General features: G+C 43.9%; 1 protein-coding gene across 3 annotated transcripts in view; it reads right to left on the reverse strand.

The window, feature by feature from the left end:
* The window catches only part of LOC143997005 (beta-Ala-His dipeptidase-like), a 102,810-nt gene that overhangs the window by 80,545 nt on the left and 3,718 nt on the right, over positions 1 to 18,547 (reverse strand). Inside the window, exon 1 of one of the 3 annotated variants that reach the window (XM_077492361.1) lies at positions 8,676 to 8,812. The exons of 1 other annotated variant lie outside the window; for it this stretch is intronic. The gene's annotated coding sequence lies outside the window, so the exon portion shown is untranslated. Of the gene's footprint in view, positions 1 to 3,290; positions 3,342 to 8,675; positions 8,813 to 18,547 lie in introns of those variants that run through there. One more of the 3 variants, XM_077492362.1, reaches the window with a different exon arrangement.

The following is an 18,547-nucleotide window of genomic DNA, read 5'->3' on the forward strand; positions in this document are numbered from 1 at the left end:
AATTTCATATAGGTCCAGTGTTGCATGACTGAGTAATTGTCATTCAAAATGTGAGAGCACCGAAAGCTGAAAATTGGTCTGGTTATTAAGTTATAAATGAAAAATCATGAATACTTTATATGGCCAAAACTCTCAACTGTTCCCTATTTGGATGAAGTATCCATATTTTAGACTCAAATCCTTAATTTGCTCCTTGTTCTGATTGGATGCAAAGACTTCTAAAAATGCACTTTTTACAGTGAACCCTTATTCTCCTCATTCACTTAACACCTTTGGAATCCTTCTCCCTTCTGCTGCCACATCGGGACACCATTTTCTTTTTCTACCCCTAATACCTTTGTTTTTGGGGGACATCTCGGGGTGCTTCTGGGATTCTTGCCATGGCAAGAATGATGTCCACCCCACCCGCAGGCTCCTGGAATACCCATGTCATGTCGAGAATTGCAACGCTACACATTTTATTTGTTACAAGACCCTGTGTAACAATTATGCAATAAAGTGGGGAGTTGGGACTTTAGATGAGGCACTTCATGTTATGTGCCGCCATCCCGGGTTCAATAAATCAAGACAGGAGGTTGGGACTAGAGATGGCCTTGCGGTTTGCCCGGCAGTCGGTTTGCGGCAAATTTTGCTCGGTGGCGGACTTCTGCCGCTGTTTGCGCGGCAGACATATGCGTTTACATTGTAAAGAACTTTGACCCATGCTGACACATCCATCATGGGGTACAGGACAGCCAATTGAGACATTTCAGCACATGGACAATTGGACATACCCCCTACCTTATAAATAGACCTGATCTGGTGGCCATTTTACATTCTGTCTTTTGTCAGTGTAGGGACAGGACGCTGTGTGGAGCAGGGACAGTCAGTTTAATCACTAGCTATTACTATTAGGGCCACAAAAGTCCTTTTAAGGACTGGTATAGGTGTACCGTATATAGGGTTGTAATACACTTAGAATATACTTTCTTTCAAAGATACAAAGTATATTCTGGTGCAATGCTGTGCTGCTGAGTGCACTGCTGACTGATTCTGCAGCTGTCTTTTGTCAGTGTAGGAACAGGACGTCGTGTGGAGCAGGGACAGTCAGTTTAATCACTAGCTATTACTATTAGGTCCACAAAGGTCCTTTTAAGGACTGGTATAGGTGTACAGTATATAGGGTTGTAATACACCTATAATATACTTTCTTTCAAGTATATTATGGTGCACTGCTGACTGCTGTGCTGCTGAGTGCTTGCTGACCGATTCTGCAGCTGTCTTTTATCAGTGTAGGGAGGGAGTGTTTGGTGTTTGGAGCAGGGACAGTCTGCAAATCACTAGCTACTAGGTCCACAAAGGTCCTTTTAAGGACTGGTATAGGTGTACAGTATATAGGGTTGTACACATATAATATACTTTCTTTCAAATATAGAAAGCATATTATACTTGACTGCTGAGCTGATTGCTGCCCGATTCTGCAGCTGTCTTTTATTAGTGTAGGGACTGAGGGACAGTTTGGTGTTTGGAGCAGGGACAGTCTGCAAATCACTAGCTACTAGGTGCACAAAGGTCCTTTTATAGGTGTACAGTATATAGGGTTGTACACATATAATATACTTTCTTTCAAATATAGAAAGCCTATTATATATCACGGTGCTGGTGTCAGTGCTCTCTATCACGGTGCTGGTGTCAGTGCTCTCTATCATGGTGCTGGTGTGGTGTCAGTGCTCTCTATCTCAGTGTTGGTTTCAGTGGTCTCTATCTCGGTGCTGGTTTCAGTGCTCTCTATCTTGGTGCTGGTTTCAGTGCTCTCTATCTTGGTGCTGGTTTCAGTGCTCTCTATCTCGGTGCTGGTGTCAGTGCTCTCTATCTCGGTGCTGGTGTCAGTGCTTTCTATCACAGTGCTGGTGTCAGTGCTCTCTATCTCGGTGCTGGTGTCAGTGCTCTCTATCTCGGTGCTGGTGTCAGTGCTCTCTATCTCAGTGCTGGTGTCAGTGCTCTCTATCACGGTGCTGGTGTCAGTGCTCTCTATCTCAGTGCTGGTGTCAGTGCTCTCTATCTCAGTGCTGGTGTCAGTGCTCTCTATCTCAGTGCTGGTGTCAGTGCTCTCTATTTCGGTGCTGGTGTCAGTTCTCTCTATCTCGGTGCAGCACTGGAATGGCACCTCCGGACCACTGCAGTGGAGCCCTGCATAGGTGGGGGTAAGGGCCGGGCAGAGGGAGGGGCTCAAGCACAGGTTGGCACACTGGGACACTGGCACAGGACTGCGCTACCCTGACTGTGGCAACGATCATCTCCTGCACCCCCTTCATAGCCTGCCCTGACCTTGCCTCTCCTCCATGGCCTTCATGCGCTCCTGAGTCCTGAATTGTCAAAATTTCACAGATAAAACAAGAATGCTTGTCGTTGTCGATCCCAGATTCACTTAATACTTTTGTTATGTCAGTGCCCATGTTGTGGGACTGTGTGTGCACAGCTAGTAAGTATTTTGTGCCTGAAAATATGACCTGGAGGTTTTTAAGGATCGCCTGCCATTAAAGTCAATGGGGTCCACCACGAACTTTGCGGTTCGCAAACTTTTGGCCGTGTTCGCGAAACGTCCCGTCGGAAGTTCGTCCATCACTAGTTGGGACTTTAAATGAGGTGGTTGATTAGTGTAGATTGTATCAAAAAAAATTTATTGTTAGAATACAAAGTATTAAACATGTTTTACCATGTTATTGTTATGTGCCAATTATGTATATAACTGTAAATATGATGGTATCATTATTGTACACATGCACAGATGTGTTAACATTTACTCATTGACTCTCTTATATGAATTATATCATTGTTGCATATTTATATACTTTGTATTCTAACAATAAATTTTTTTGATACAATCTATATGAATCAACCAGCTCTTTTAAAGTCCCAACCCCCTGTCTTGATTCTGTGTAACAATTAGGGGCATTTACTAAAACTGGAGCAGGTAGAATCTGGAGCAGCTGTGCAAAGTAACCAATAGCTGGTATTTTCAGCTTGTTCAGTTAGGCTTTACAAATAAAAGATAAAAGCTGATTGGTTGCCATGCACAGCTGCTTCAGATTCTACCTACTCCAGTCTTCGAAAATTTGCCCCATTAAGTTCCATGGATTAAAAAGCCTGCAGTATTCACAACAGTTGCAAGTGTCAGTCATACAATAGTGCAATCAGTGACCCACTTGTGTAGCTCAATGTTACATTGCCCCCCCCAATAAGTGCTATAATCAATTAATAAAGCTTTATGTGAAATACAGGAACAACTGTTTGTTACAAAGAAAGCTTACCAGCTTCTAATGGTTGCTTCTTGTATCGTCAAAGAGCAACAACTATCTGCTACTGAAGTTTAACCTGATTGAAAGGTATGTATCATTAATTAATTCAAAAGCTAAAAATTAACTTGACCTAAGACACCCAACAATCTTCAGTAGTGGTAATTCCTCAAGTCTAAAACTAAAGGCAGCGATAGAAATTACTTTTTGGCAATCAGTAATAAAAAATTCACCATATACAAAGAAAATGTATTTTTTATAGTAGTATTAGCATGGAAAAATGTTAGACCTCTGTCATCTTTCTTTTTGCTGTTGAGAGTCACCATTTCAGAGTTTTATCCCTACTTTTTACTATTTGACAGGTGTCTGGAAAAACTAGAAGATCCCACAATGAGAAGCATCTGATGCCCCGAAACTTTTTTCCTCTACAAAAAGAGTTCTGGAGCTGATGCCGGATGCTGGATGGAGCTTGCTCCATAATCTTTTGTTTAGTTAAAACTTACCTGATCAGTCTTTTTTTTTTTTGTGTGCTTGGCCATTTGGTGGAAAATGAACTACAGGCAAAGCCTGGACTTACTACAGTGCTTTTTACTTTGCTGCACAGATTTAACAGTATGCATATAGTTGTTCTGTAAGTGTATTGTATATACAGCACTGTGAAAAGTTTTTGGCAGGTTTTAGGCAAGTGTGAAAAAATGCTGTAAATTAAGAAAGCTTTCAGAAATAGAAACGTAAATAGTTTATTTTTATCAATTACCAAATTGAGTAGAAACAGAAACACAAGAGAAATCCAAATTAATATTTGGTGTGACCATCCCTTGCCTTCAAAACAGCATCAATTCTTCTAGGTACACTTGCATGCAGTTTTTAAAGTGGTTGTAAACCCTTACAAACCACTTTGAACTACAGGTAAGCTTAGATTAAGGCTTACCTGTAGGTCCAAGAAATATCTCCTAAACCTATACGGTTTAGGAGATATTTACCCGAAGACAGCCGCCGCTGTCTATGGCGCATGCGTCGTAGACAGCGGCGTGCAGGCGCACTGGGCAGGCCGCAGATCGCGGCGATATGCCGTGGGAGTGACGTCATCGCGGCTCCGGCGAATCACAGTGCTGGAGCAGCGAGACCCAGAAGTCACTCCGGGATCCATGGCAGCGGAGAAGAGGAAGACGGAGGACCGCTTTGGGGGCTTCGTTCTCATGTAGGTTATTCATAATGAGCTAGTATGCTATGCATACTAGCTCATTATGCCTTTGCCTTACAGGGTGTGTTTTTTATTTTTTATTTTTTTTGCCTTTACTTCCTCTTTAAAGGAACTTGGCAGGTAGGTTGTTCCAAACATAGTTACATAGTTAGTAAGATTGAATAAAGACACCAGTCCATCCAGTTCAACCTGAGTGAGTGTCTACATTTGACCCTATCCCTGTACATTGTACATCACACACTCACACTGGTCCCTACCCTCAAGGAGCCCACAATCCAAGGTCCCCATTCATATACTAGGGCCAATTTTGGATAGAAGCCAATTAACCTACCAGCATGTCTTTGGAGTGTCTTTGGAGTGTGGGAGGAAACCGGAGCACCCAGAGGAAACCCATGCAGACACAGGGAGAACATGCAAACTCCAGGCAGGTAGTGTTGTGGTTGTCATGGAGAACTAACCACAGATCTTCTGTGTATGTAGGCTGCCTCAAATCCTTCTGTCTCTTCATGTAATCCTAGACAGACCTAATGATAACTGAGATTAGGGCTCTGTGGGGCAAAACCATCACTTCCAGGACTTCTTGTTCTTGTTCTTCTTTACACTGAAGATAGTTCATGATGACATTGGCTGTACGTTTGAGGTTGTTGTCCTGCTACCGAAAAGATTTGTGGAAAAACACACGCTTCCCTGATTGTATGGCATGATGGATAAGTATCTGCCTGTATTTCACTTCATTATGTTTCACTGTTGCCTGCAGGCACTTGCTTCCTCGAGGGGGTTAGCTTTATTGGCGAGGAGCCGAGACAGCCACCATGGGATCCCAGCACAGCAGGATCGGGGCCTCTCTGTGCAAAACAAACTGCACAGTGAAGGTAAGTATAACATGTTTGTTATTTAAAAAAAAAAAAAAAAAAATCGAACCTATAAACCCCTTTAACCACTTGCCGACCAGCGCACGACGATGTACGTTGACAAAATGGCAGGGGCAGGCAAATGGGCGTACATGTACGTCCCTTTAAATTTGCCGCCCTGCCATCGGGAGCGCGCCGCTGGTGGCGCGCTCCCGCGCTGGTCAGGACCCCCGTGAGTCCGGTCGCGTGACCCGCGGACTCGATCGCCGCGGGCATACCCGCAATCGTCTCACGGAGAGGCCAAATGAAGAAATGCCGTTGTAAACAGCATTTCTCCATTCTGCCTAGCAACTAGTGACACTGATCTCTGCTCCATGTGATTGGAGCAGAGATCAGTGTTCACTAAATGAAAGCCCAACCCCCCCACAGTTAGTAACACACCCCTAGGAACACTTAACCCCTACACTGCCACCCACTGGTTAACCCCTTCACTGCCAGTGTCATTTAAACAGGAATCACTGCATTTATATAGCAGTGACAATGGTCCCAAAAATGTGTCAAAAATGTCCGATGGGTCCCCCACAATGTCAGAGTCACAATAAAAATCGCTGATCGCCGCCATTACTAGTAAAAAAAAAAATAATAAAAAATTATTAATAAAAATGCTATAAAACTATCCCTATTTTGTAAACGCTATAACTTTTGCACAAACCAATCAATAATCGCTTATTGCGATTTTTTTTACCAAAAATATGTAGAAGAATACGTATCTATTCAAAAAAGTTTACGAAAAAAAATAGATATATAAAAACATGTATTAAAAAAAAAAAATCAGGTAGACTCGATGGACTATAGAAGAAATGGTTTCTGGACAGCCACACTCCAATAAAAGCCTTTATTGTAATGAATAGTCAACGTTCATGTGACAACAGAAGCACAACGGACAGTTGACGCGTTTCACAACATCATTGTTGCTTAGTCATAGCTAAATGACCACATACAGTGGTGTGAAAAAGTGTTTGCCCCCTTCCTCATTTCCTGTTCCTTTGCATGTTTGTCACACTTAAGTGTTTCGGAACATCAAACCAATTTAAACAACAGTCAAGGACAACACAAGTAAACACAAAATGCAATTTGTAAATGAAGGTGTTTATTATTAAAGGTGAAAAAAAATCCAAATCATTATGGCCCTGTGTGAAAAAGTGATTGCCCCTAAACCTAATAATTGGTTGGGCCACCCTTAGCAGCAACAACTGCAACCAAGCGTTTGCTATAACGTGCAATGAGGCTTTTACAGCGTCCTGGAGGAATTTTGGCCCACTCATCTTTGCAGAATTGTCCTAATTCAGTTACATTAGAGGGTTTTCGAGCATGAACGGCCTTTTTAAGGTCATACCACAACATCTCAATAGGATTCAGGTCAGGACTTTGGCTAGGCCACTCCAAAGTCTTCATTTTGTTTTTCTTCAGCCATTCGGTGGTGGACTTGCTGGTGTGTTTAGGATCATTGTCCTGCTGCAGAACCCAAGTTCGTTTCAGCTTGAGTACACGAACAGATGGTCGGACATTCTCCTTCAGGATCTCTTGGTAGACAGCAGAATTCATAGTTCCTTTTATCACGGCAAGTCTTCCAGGTCCTGAAGCAGCAAAACAGCCCCAGACCATCACACTACCACCACCATATTTTACGGTTGGTATAATGTTCTTTTTATGAAATGCAGTGTTCCTTCTACGCCAGATATACTTGGACACACACCTTCCAAAGAGTTCCACTTTTGTCTCATCGGTCCACAGAATGTTGTCCCAAAAGTCTTGGGGATCATCAAGATGTGTTGTGGAGAAATTGAGACGAGCTTTGATGTTCTTTTTGCTCAGCAGTGGTTTTCTCCTTGGAACTCTGCCATGCAGGCCATTTTTGCCCAGTCTTTTCCTGATGGTGGAGGCATGAACGCTGACCTTAACTGAGGCAAGTGAGGCCTGCAGTTCCTTGGACGTTGTTGTGGGGTCTTTTGTGACCTCTTGGATGAGTCGTCGCTGCGCTCTTGGGGTAATTTTGGGCTCTCACTGTGGTTCGCTGGATTCCCAAAGCTTTGGAAATGGCTTTATAACCCTTTCCAGACTGATAGATCTCAATTACTTTCTTTCTCAATTGTTCCTGAATTTCTTTGGGTCTCGGCATGATGTGTAGCTTTTAAGGATCTTCTGGTGGACCTTACTGTGTCAAGCAGCTCCTATTTAAGTGATGCCTTGATTGTGAACAGGTGTGGCAATAATCAGGCCTGGGTGTGGCTAGAGAAATTGAACTCAGGTGTGGACAACCACAGTTATAGTATGTTTTAACAAGGGGGCCTATCACTTTTTCACACATGGCCATGATGGTTTGGATTTTTTTTCACCTTTAATAATAAACACCTTCATTTACAAATTGCATTTTGTGTTTACTTGTGTTGTCCTTGACTATTGTTTAAATTGGTTTGATGTTCCGAAACACTTAAGTGTGACAAACATGCAAAGGAACAGGAAATGAGGAAGGGGGCAAACACTTTTTCACACCACTGTATGTTCTTTGACAAATATACACCAGATTCAAACATGTCACATGATGCATTCAATGATTTTAAATTGCAAACACATGTGGCCAAAAAAAGGGAGGGAGGGGGAGGAAGAAATGCATACATACAAGGTCCCACAGGAGAACATGGAAAACATGGAAATAGACCACAAAACGAGATGGTAAACAAAAACAAAGTTGCTATAGATACATGTACATATCAAAATGTATGCATATATAAGAAAGTCTAATACTTTGAAATAATCAAAGACGTTATAAACCATCACCATGTATGATACGGAGGAAACGCACAAAAACATGAAATCAGAACAATAAAAACGAAATAAATTTATAAACAAAATTATGTGTGCATATTGTTGTAAAGCAACCTTTAATAGTAAAACTATGTTTATAAATAATGTCTAAAAATCTACCAAAACACGTTAGAATGTACCATATTTATATGTAGGAACTTCAGTTTACGGGTGCCACTAAAAAATATAAGTGCACAAATACAAAGCAGCGGTGTCATGATATCTAGTAAATAGTTAGAAAAACTCTATTAATTAGTAATAATTACATTAGAAAACACTGCTCTTTGACCACATGAACATACAAAAATATAACACAAACGGATGAAATATGGAAGAAAAGTGGCAGAAAAACAACAGAACAACAGCAGGAAGACAACCGAAAACCAGTGAAACAGCAAAACAGCAGGAAAAACACAGGAATGACCCCATAAAACATCTGTTTAAACATAAAAAATGCTTATATATATGAAAAAATCCAACCTCAAAGAGAGTTAATCATAATAATATGCGACATCCCACTCAAAGTTTAATCCTTCTGGTTTCCTGGTATTGAGGGAAAAAATATAGTAAACTTCCCTTTTGCAAAGTGCTTTAAATCTATCACCTCCCCTAGGGGGTGTCACTATAGCTTCGATCCCCTGAATGAATAGACTGGAGACATCCTTGTTATGGACTATATTCCAATGTTTGGCTACAGACTCAATGGACTTTTTTCTGCCGTCCCTTTTCTATGTTTCTGTTTTTCTCAACTCCTTCTATTGTTTTTCTTCACCACTGGCTGAAGTGGGAAAATGTTGATTTGCAAGCCAGGTGACCATTTGTTATGTTGACTTCTCCTGCATGTTGTCAGTGTAGTCCCCAACGCAAGCACATTAGTTTCTTACATAGGAAACTAAGCCCTCTGCTAACTGCTTGTGAGTGACAATAAAAGAAAAACAAATGTTTAGACCAATCTCACCTATATCCTGCAGCACTTTACTACACCGGACAAATGCCTTAACAACCACAATGCATATTTAAAGCAGTCACATGATTACGTGGTGGTGACAAAGTAACTTCAGCCTGTACACTCTTCTACTTGATGCACAAAGGAATCATGGGGGGTAAATAATTCAAATATTGGTGTTTCTTATTGCTTATTTAAATTTCTATGTATACAGTTCATATTGGTTGTTTAGAATTTTATTGTGCCTGGAATTCCATCTTAACCACTTCAACCCAAGAAGAATTTACCCTCTTAATGACCAGAGCATTTTTTGCGATACGGCACTGCGTCGCTTTAACTGAGAATTGCGCGGCCATGTGACATTGCACCCAAACAAAATCGTTGTCCTTTTTTTCCCCAAAAAAGAGCTTTCTTTTCTTGGCATTTGATCACCTCTGCGGTTTTTCGTTTTGTGCAATAAACAAAAAAAGACTGACAATGTTGAAAAAAAAACAATATTTTTTACTTTTTGCTATAATGAATATCCCCAAAAATATATATAAAAAAAAAAACAAGGCCGGACTGGGAATATAAACTAGCCCTGGAAAAAAAATTCAAACCAGCCCCATATTATTATTATTATATCAGCATCAACATCATAACATCATTATTTTCTTATTCATAAAAGGGTAAACCATTGCATTTTTAAAGCACATTTGAAGAATGTATTATATATAGATAAGACAGATATGAAAGCACATAGGACTTCATATTTATATATACATATAAAACAGCAAATTCTAGTTAAAAGGTGATAAAAGTGGGAGTCATGGGCTGGGTAAACCTCATCAAAATGGTTCTACTGCCTAAAGATCTGGCACTCCCCTGTGTATTTGGTACTCAAGCTTTTCAAATCCATAGAAGCATTCATAAAACCATTTGTTTGGGGGAAAAATAGGTGCAAACTTCCGTGGCACAAAACGCCACAGACCTCGCAGGACTGGCTCTGCCAGATTTCCCCCTATACTACCTTGCAGCCCAACTGTTGCAAATTTTCCATATAGACAAAACAGACAGGGGCAGATTTCTATGTTTTCTCTGTCCAAAATGGTCTCGGCCAACCTTGGACTCCCTGGTGATGATCACTGGGGGGAATGGAGAGAGAGGGTGGGCAAGCTGACAGTAAGACCCTTCTGTATCAGTACAGCAAGGTGTGGACTATAGCCCCAGACAAGTTACACATACCACCCCTACATGACTTCACCCTCCTATGGCATAATGTGACCCTTCCTGAATTCAATCTGATTCCCGATAACGGAACATGGAGATCAAGGGGTATCTTCTACTTGTCTAATATCACTTCTAATGGCAAACTAAAATCCTTTGACCATCTGCAGTCTGAGTTTGCACTTCCAAACCAACTGTATTTTAGATACATGCAACTTCGCCACGCCTTTCGCTCACAGTTTCCCCTGGACGACCTCTCTCTAGGCGGCAACCCCTTAATGAAAGCAATAAAGAACCCTGACCCTAATGCCCCGTACACACGAGAGGACTTATGTCCGACAGACTTCCAAAGGAGTTCCGCCGGAGTTCCGACGGAGTTCCGACGGAGTTCTGACAGACTTTTCGGCCGAACGGACTTGGCCACACACGATCACACTAAACTCCGACGGATTCGAACGTGATGACGTACGACCCGACTCGAATAAGGAAGTTCATAGCCAGTAGCCAATAGCTGCCCTAGCGTCGGTTTTAGTCTGTCGGAGTAGCATACACACGAGCGGAGTTTTCGAAGGGGACCGGGTCCGGCGGAGTTCCTTCGGGAAAATTTGAAGCATGCTTCATTTCTAAAGTCCGTCAGACTTTGGCGAATCAAAAGTCCGTTGCAGCCCACACACGATTGGATAGTCTGACGGACTCGGTCCTTCGGACTTTGGATGTTGAAAAGTCCGCTCGTGTGTACGGGGCATAAGAAACTCATCTCTCACTTTTATATTATGCTATCACTTCTTTCGGCGACAGTGGCGGCATATGCCCTAAAGACTAGGTGGGAGGGAGAAATTGGTCCCATTGAGGATGATGAGTGGAGTGATGCCCTTGACACATGTAAATTAGTTTCTCCCAAACTGTTTGACCGACTAACACAAATCTAACACATAGATCATATCTCACACCACTATTCTTAATTTCAAGGTATAAAAACAATTATTCCAACATCTGTCCTATGTGTAACCAAGAGGTGGGCACCTTTTTCCACCTTATGTGGAAATGTCCCAAAATACAAATATTCTGGTCGCAAGTGGTGAGATTACTGCATGACACGATGGACTCCCCTATAAAAGTCCAGCTAAAGTTGTGTCTTCTGGAATTCTTCCCAGACCCAGAATTGAATAAGTTTACTAAACTATTTCTTCACGAAACACTCTTCTCTGCACAAAAAGTTATAGCTAGAGTGTGGATGAGACCCAACCCTCCAAAATTCTCACACTGGGTTGCGGAGGGCAACACTGTATTGCCCTATAAGAAATGTATATACTCCCATTGAGGATGTCCCTCCAAATACGAAAAAGTCTGGGACAGATGGCTGAAGGCCTCTGAAACCTGTATATAATTTGACACGGTATATTTTGTTCCCTATATGTCTCTCTCGCCTGCCAGGGAGGGATTATACATTTTGGGTGGGGGAGGGGCCCCCAGTGGCACAATGTTTTACCATCTGGTGGTAATCCGACTGATTATGGTATTGACTATGTTGTCTCATGTATATATACACATTACTAAGGAATGTTGCTATACGATACTGTTAAGAGGTAATGTACTATGTATCCAATGCTTGTCATGATATCCTTTTGCCTATGTTATCTCTTTTTTGTTCAATAAAAAGATTTTGATAAAAAAAAAAAGTGATAAGAGTGTAGCAATCATCAAGGGGGACCCCAGGGACTCTGGGAATGTGGGGAGCCTCTGGTGACCAGAGACCGCTTTCCACAGAATACACTAAGGTAAGGGGGGGGATTACTGATTTGAGGGCGAAACCTTTATATCGATGCCCCCTTACATTATTGTATTCACTCCCCCTTACATCAGTTACCCCCCCCCCTCAGACTGGCTTTGCAGCACTGATACTGACCTCCTCTCAGGTGCAAGAGATCAATGCAGCCTCACCAGTGCCCATCAAATGCAGCTTATCAGTTGCCATCAAATGCAGTCCACCTGTACAGTGCCCAGCAAATGCAGCCCCACCTGTGCAGTGCCCACCGAATGCAGCCCACCTTTGCAGTGCCCACCGAATGCAGCCCACCTTTGCAGTGCCCATCGAATGCAGCCCACCTTTGCAGCGCCCACTGAATGCAGCCCACCTGTTCAGTACCCATCAAATGCAGCCCATCTGTGCAGTACCCATCAAATGCAGTCCACCTGTTCAATACCCACCTAATGCAGCCCACCTGTTTAGTACCCACCTAATGCAGCCCACCTGTGAAGTACCCAGCAAATGCAGTCCATCTGTGCAGTGCCCAGAAAACGCAGCCCACCTGTGCAGTGCCCACCGAATGCAGCCCACCTGTGCATTGCCCACCGAATGCAGCCCACCTGTGCGGTGCCCATCAAATGCAGCCCACCCGTTCGGTACCCATCAAATGCAGCCCACATGTGCAGTACCCATCAAATGTAGCCCACCTGCTTAGTGCCCGCCTAATGTAACCCACTTGTGCAGTACCCAGCAAATGAAGCCCACCTGTGCAGTGCCCACATAATGCAGCCCATCTGTGCAGTGCCCAGCAAATGCAGCCCACCTGTGCAGTGCCCAGCAAATGCAGCCCACCTGTGCAGTACCCATCAAATGCAGCCCACCTGTGCAGTACCCATCAAATGCAGCCCACCTGTTCAAAAGCCACCTAATACAGCCCACTTGTTCAGTACCCACCTAATGCAGCCCACCTGTGCAGTACCCAGTAAATGCAGTCCATCTGTGCAGTGCCCATCTAATGCAGCCTACCTGTGCAGTACCCATCAAATTCAGCCCACCTGTTCAATACCCACCACCTATTGCAGCCCACCTGTGCAGTACCCACCTAATGCAGCCCACCTGTGCAGTGCCCAGCAAATGCAAGCCACCTGTGCAGTGCCCAGCAAATGCAGGCCACCTGTGCAGTGCCCACCGAATGCAGCCCACTTGTGCAGTGCCCACTGAATGCAGTCCACCAAATGCAGCCCACCGAATGCAGCCCACCTAATGCAGCCCACCTAATGCAGTGTCCATCAAATGCAGCCCACCTGTGCAGTGCCCAGAAAATGCAGCCCATCTGTGCAGTGCCCAGAAAATGCAGCCCACCTGTTCAATACCCACCTAATGCAGCCCACTTGTTCAGTACCCACCAAATGCATCCCACCTGTGCAGTGCCCAGAAAATACAGCCCACCTGTGCAGTGCCACCAAATGCAGCCCACCTGTGCAGTGCCCACATAATGCAGCCCACCTGTGCAGTGCCCAGCAAATGCAGCCCACCTGTGCAGTGCCCAGCAAATGCAGCCCACCTGTGCAGTACCCATCAAATGCAGCCCACCTGTGCAGTACCCATCAAATGCAGCCCACCTGTTCAAAAGCCACCTAATGCAGCCCACTTGTTCAGTACCCACCTAATGCAGCCCACCTGTGCAGTACCCAGTAAATGCAGTCCATCTGTGCAGTGCCCATCTAATGCTGCCTACCTGTGCAGTACCCATCAAATTCAGCCCACCTGTTCAATACCCACCTATTGCAGCCCACCTGTGCAGTACCCACCTAATGCAGCCCACCTGTGCAGTGCCCAGCAAATGCAGGCCACCTGTGCAGTGCCCACCGAATGCAGTCCACCGAATGCAGCCCACCTAATGCAGTGTCCATCAAATGCAGCCCACCTGTGCAGTGCCGAGAAAATGTGGCCCATCTGTGCAGTGCCCAGAAAATGCAGCCCACCTGTTCAATACCCACCTAATGCAGCCCACTTGTTCAGTACCCACCAAATGCATCCCACCTGTGTAGTGCCCATCAAATGCAGCCCACCTGTGCAGTGCCCATAAAATGCAGCCCACCTGTGCAGTTCCCAGCAAATGCAGGCCACCTGTGCAGTGCCCACCGAATGCAGCCCACCTGTGCAGTGCCCACCGAATGCAGCCCACCTGTGCAGTGCCCATCAAATGCAGCCCGCCTGTTCAGTGCCCACCTAATAAAGCCCACTTGTTCAGTACCCATCTAATGCATCCCACCTGTGCAGTACCCAGAAAATACAGCCCACCTGTGCAGTGCCCACCAAATGCAGCCCACCTGTGCAGTGCCCACCTAATGCAGCCCTCCTGTGCAGTACCCATGAAATGCAGCCCACCTGTTCAGTGCCCAACTAATGCAGCCCACCTGTGAAGTGCCCACCAGTACAGGGATCACAATCTCCTCATGAAGCGTGGATTTCAATTTTCCTGCCTCCTGTGACACACGTCACACTGATTCAATGCCGCATTCTGTCAATCACAGAAGGCGGTCTAGGAGGCGGGACTTTCTCACAGGGCCGCCGAACAGTTCAAACCCAGCGAGTCGGTAGATAGCTGCTGTGTGTGCGTGTACCACACACGAGGAGGAGGAGGAGGGAGGGGAGGACAGCACAGAATCCTTGGCGACCAGGCGCAATGCAGCCACGCAAGATCGGCCCTGCAGCTGTTTGAGCCACAGCTCAAAGTGGCCCCAGGGCAGGCGGCCTACCAGGAAATTTCCCGGTATCCCAGTAGGCCAGTCCGGCCCTGAAAAAAACTAATTTCTTCCTCAGTTTAGGCTGATATGTACTCTTCTACATATTTTTGGTAAAAAAAACAAAAACAAAAAAACAACACAAAAAGTGTATATTGATTGGTTTGCACAAAAGTTATAAGGGATAGATTTATGGCATTTTTATTATAATTTTTTTTATTAGAAATAGCGGTGATCTGCGATTTTTATCATGACTGCGACATTGAGGTGGCCAAATCGGACACTTTTGACACTATTTTGGGACCATTGACATTTATACAGCGATCAGAGCTAAAAAATAGCCACTGATTACTGTATAAATGTCACCGACAGGGAAGGGGTTAAACTCTAGGGGGCGATCAAGTGTGTTCCCTCACTGTTCTAACTGTAGGGGGGGTGGGCTCACTAGAACATGACAGAGATCACTGTTTCCGATGACAGGGAGCAGTAGATCTCTGTCATGTTGCTAGGCAGAACAGGGAAATGCCTTGTTTACATGCCACGATTGTGGGCCACCGGCGGACATTGAGTCCACGGGACCCACGGGCATGCTCCCGCGGCACTCGGCGTGCGCGCACTCGCTAGTCTGCGATGATGGAGGGACATATGGGACGCAAATTTGCGCAGCATTACCATTCTGCTGATGTACATCGTTGTGCAGCGATCGGCAAGCGGTTAAAGTGACTGTGCGATCTCTTCAATGTTTTTTAGATATAGGTGTACATATCCTTATTACATACACTGGCTCTGCTTCTTTCTTTGCAGTGCTGCGCAATGCTTATGCTTTCCTGCTCACAATGGAAGTCTATCAGTAAGCCAACCAACTGCACTCGCTGTCTTTCTTATATCTTATCAGCAGTTGTTAGGCGAGGCAATCATTATAGAGTGTCTGCTTCCTCACTAATCTACAATTCTCTGTATTTAATAAAAATTATGCAAGAGAAATCACATACATATGCATTGATTCCAAAAAATACTTTAACCACTTTCAGACTATACCATTTAGCTGGCTTAAGACCAGACCACTTTTTGCGATCTGGCACTGCGTCGCTTTTACTGACAATTTCGTAGTCATGCGACGTGGCTCCCAAACAAAATTGACGTCCTTTTTTTCCCACAAATAGAGCTTTCTTTTGGTGGTATTTGAACACCCCTGCGGTTTTTATTTTTTGCGCTATAAACAAAAATAGAGCGACAATTTTTAAAAAATCGCATACTTTTTTACTTTTTGTTATAATAAATATCCCCCAAAAATGTATAAAAAAACATTTTTTCCCTCAGTTTAGGCCGATACGTATTCTTCTACATATTTTTGGTAAAAAAAAATCACAATAAGCGAATATTGATTGGTTTGCGCAAAAGTTATAGTGTTTACAAAATAGGGGATAGTTTTATTGCATTTTTATTAATAATTTTTTTTTTTACTAGTAATGGCAGCGATCAGCAATTTTTATTGTGACTGCGACATTGTGGCGGACACATCGGACATTTTTGACACATTTTTGGGACCATTGTCATTTATACAACAATCACTGCTATACAAATGCATTGATTCCTGTGTAAATGACACTGGCAGTGAAGGGGTTAACCAGGGGGTGGCAGTGTAGGGGGTTACGTGTTCCTAGGGGTGTGTTACTAACTGTGGGGGGCTGGGCTTTGTGTTAGTGAACACTGATCTCTGCTCCAATAACATGGAGCAGAGATCAGCGTCACTTGTTGCTAAGCAGAACGGGGAGATACTCTTTACAACGGCATCTCCCCGTTCAGCAGCCCTGTGAGACGATCGCAGGTATCCCGGCGGTAAACGAGTCCGCGGGACCCGTGACCGGACTCACAGAAGTCCAGACCGGCACGCCAGCGCGCCCCCCGCGGCATGCACACGATGGCAGGGCAGCATTTAAAAATGGAAGTACCTGTATGCCAATATGCCTGCCCGTGCCATTCTGCCGACGTACATCGGCATGCGCCGGTCGGGAACTGGTTAAAGAGACCCTGTTATCAACCCGATAAAAAGTTGCAGGTAAAAGCACATAAAAATCAACAATTCTAAATGCTTAATTGAAATGTTTTCCCTTCCCATACAGTAAATGATTCTCAATTCACTTACAATGCACCTTCAAACTTTCTATAAAATGTGACTGCTCCAGAAAAAAAATCAGCAGCCAGGAGAGGAGCGATGGAGAATAAAAAGGCATATTACTTGAGTGACAGCTCTGTGTCTACTGGGGCTTAAAGTGTTACTAAACCCAGGACCCTGCATTCATTATATCTGATCTCCCACAGTAAACAGAACATTGAAATGCAATTATTTTAGTAAATATAAATTGCTAAATACCTTTTCTCATCAACAGTATATAAGCAGTCTTGTGACCTCTATCGGTGTCTGGTTAAAGCTAGGAGGAGTTGTCATTCTATTTTGAGTGTCCTATGAGGCTGCAGGACCCCTGACCTCTGTCTGGACAGTGCTGATTGGCCCTGTGTCAATCACATGTACCCTCCCAGGAAAAAAAAGTCTCAAGCAATACACACCAAACTGAGCATGTGCAGAGTGACTCCAAAGGCTCTTTTTTATCAAGAGATGGATTAGGGACTGTGGAAGAAGGGGAGCATCAGAGAAGAAGGGATCACACAGCTTTATTACACAATGGATTAAACCTTTAGGTTCCACAGTGAATATAATAAGCATGCTTCGCTGCATATGCAGGTTGATCTTACTGTTGTGGGTTTAGTAACACTTTAAAATATGTTAAATGCTCATATAATCTTATCATGGTAATGTAAATAACAGAAGCTCTTTTTAAAGTTTTTAAAGTGACACTAAACTGTTAAAGCTACTTTCACACGAGCTGCCCGGCAGTTGGTGCTAAAGTACACGAAAGCACACTCGTATTTGTGGTGCATTAGCGCTGTTTTGGTGGCACTTTTGCGCTGCTTTCGCCCGCTAGCGGGGCAGTTTATATAAAACAAAGGGTAAAAACTCCAGTTGTGCTTTCAAAGCGCTTTGCAAGTACTGCCCATTAATTGCAAAGATGCTGCTTGCAGGACTTTTCATAACATAGTGCACCGCCCCAGTTTGAAAAGACACTGCAATGAATTGGAGGCGGTAGTTCAGTTGCTTAGCAGAGGCTATTTCTAGTGCACATGGACTGTGGGATTTGTAGTGCACACAGAGCAGTGCACATGACCGCAACCACAATCATTTCTCGTTCCAAACCAATGAATGTGGGAGAAGAAAGGAGAAGTTCAGGAGCTCACGGAGGGCAATACATGGAGGCAGAAATCAGTTAGCCCCGGTCTGCACTGCCACGACTTGTCATGCTACTTAAGAGTTCAAAGTCGCATGACAAGTTATGCCCCATTAACTGCAATGGAACTGTTCTAATCGGTGCGACCAAAAGGTTCCTTCACTACTTTTGGTTCAACTTCAATACGACTTGCATTGACTTCTGTTAAAGAAGTCGTATGCAAGCTGCAATGAAGTCACGCAGGGATGTTGGATTTGAAGTCGCAGCAGTGTGAACCCAGGCTAAGAAACAAATTCATGAAAAATAGATTACAAGGATATTAAATAGTGGATGTATTTTGATTATTTTTGGAGAATAGGGATAACATTTGGAGTCACTTTTCCAAAGAAAACTTTTCTTAGATGTTAGTAAAGCTAGTATAA

The sequence above is a fragment of the Lithobates pipiens genome, unplaced genomic scaffold (genome assembly GCF_037356315.1).
Source record: "Lithobates pipiens isolate NorthernLeopardFrog02 unplaced genomic scaffold, aLitPip1_a1.2 Scaffold_19, whole genome shotgun sequence".
NCBI classification, from domain to species: domain Eukaryota; kingdom Metazoa; phylum Chordata; class Amphibia; order Anura; family Ranidae; genus Lithobates; species Lithobates pipiens.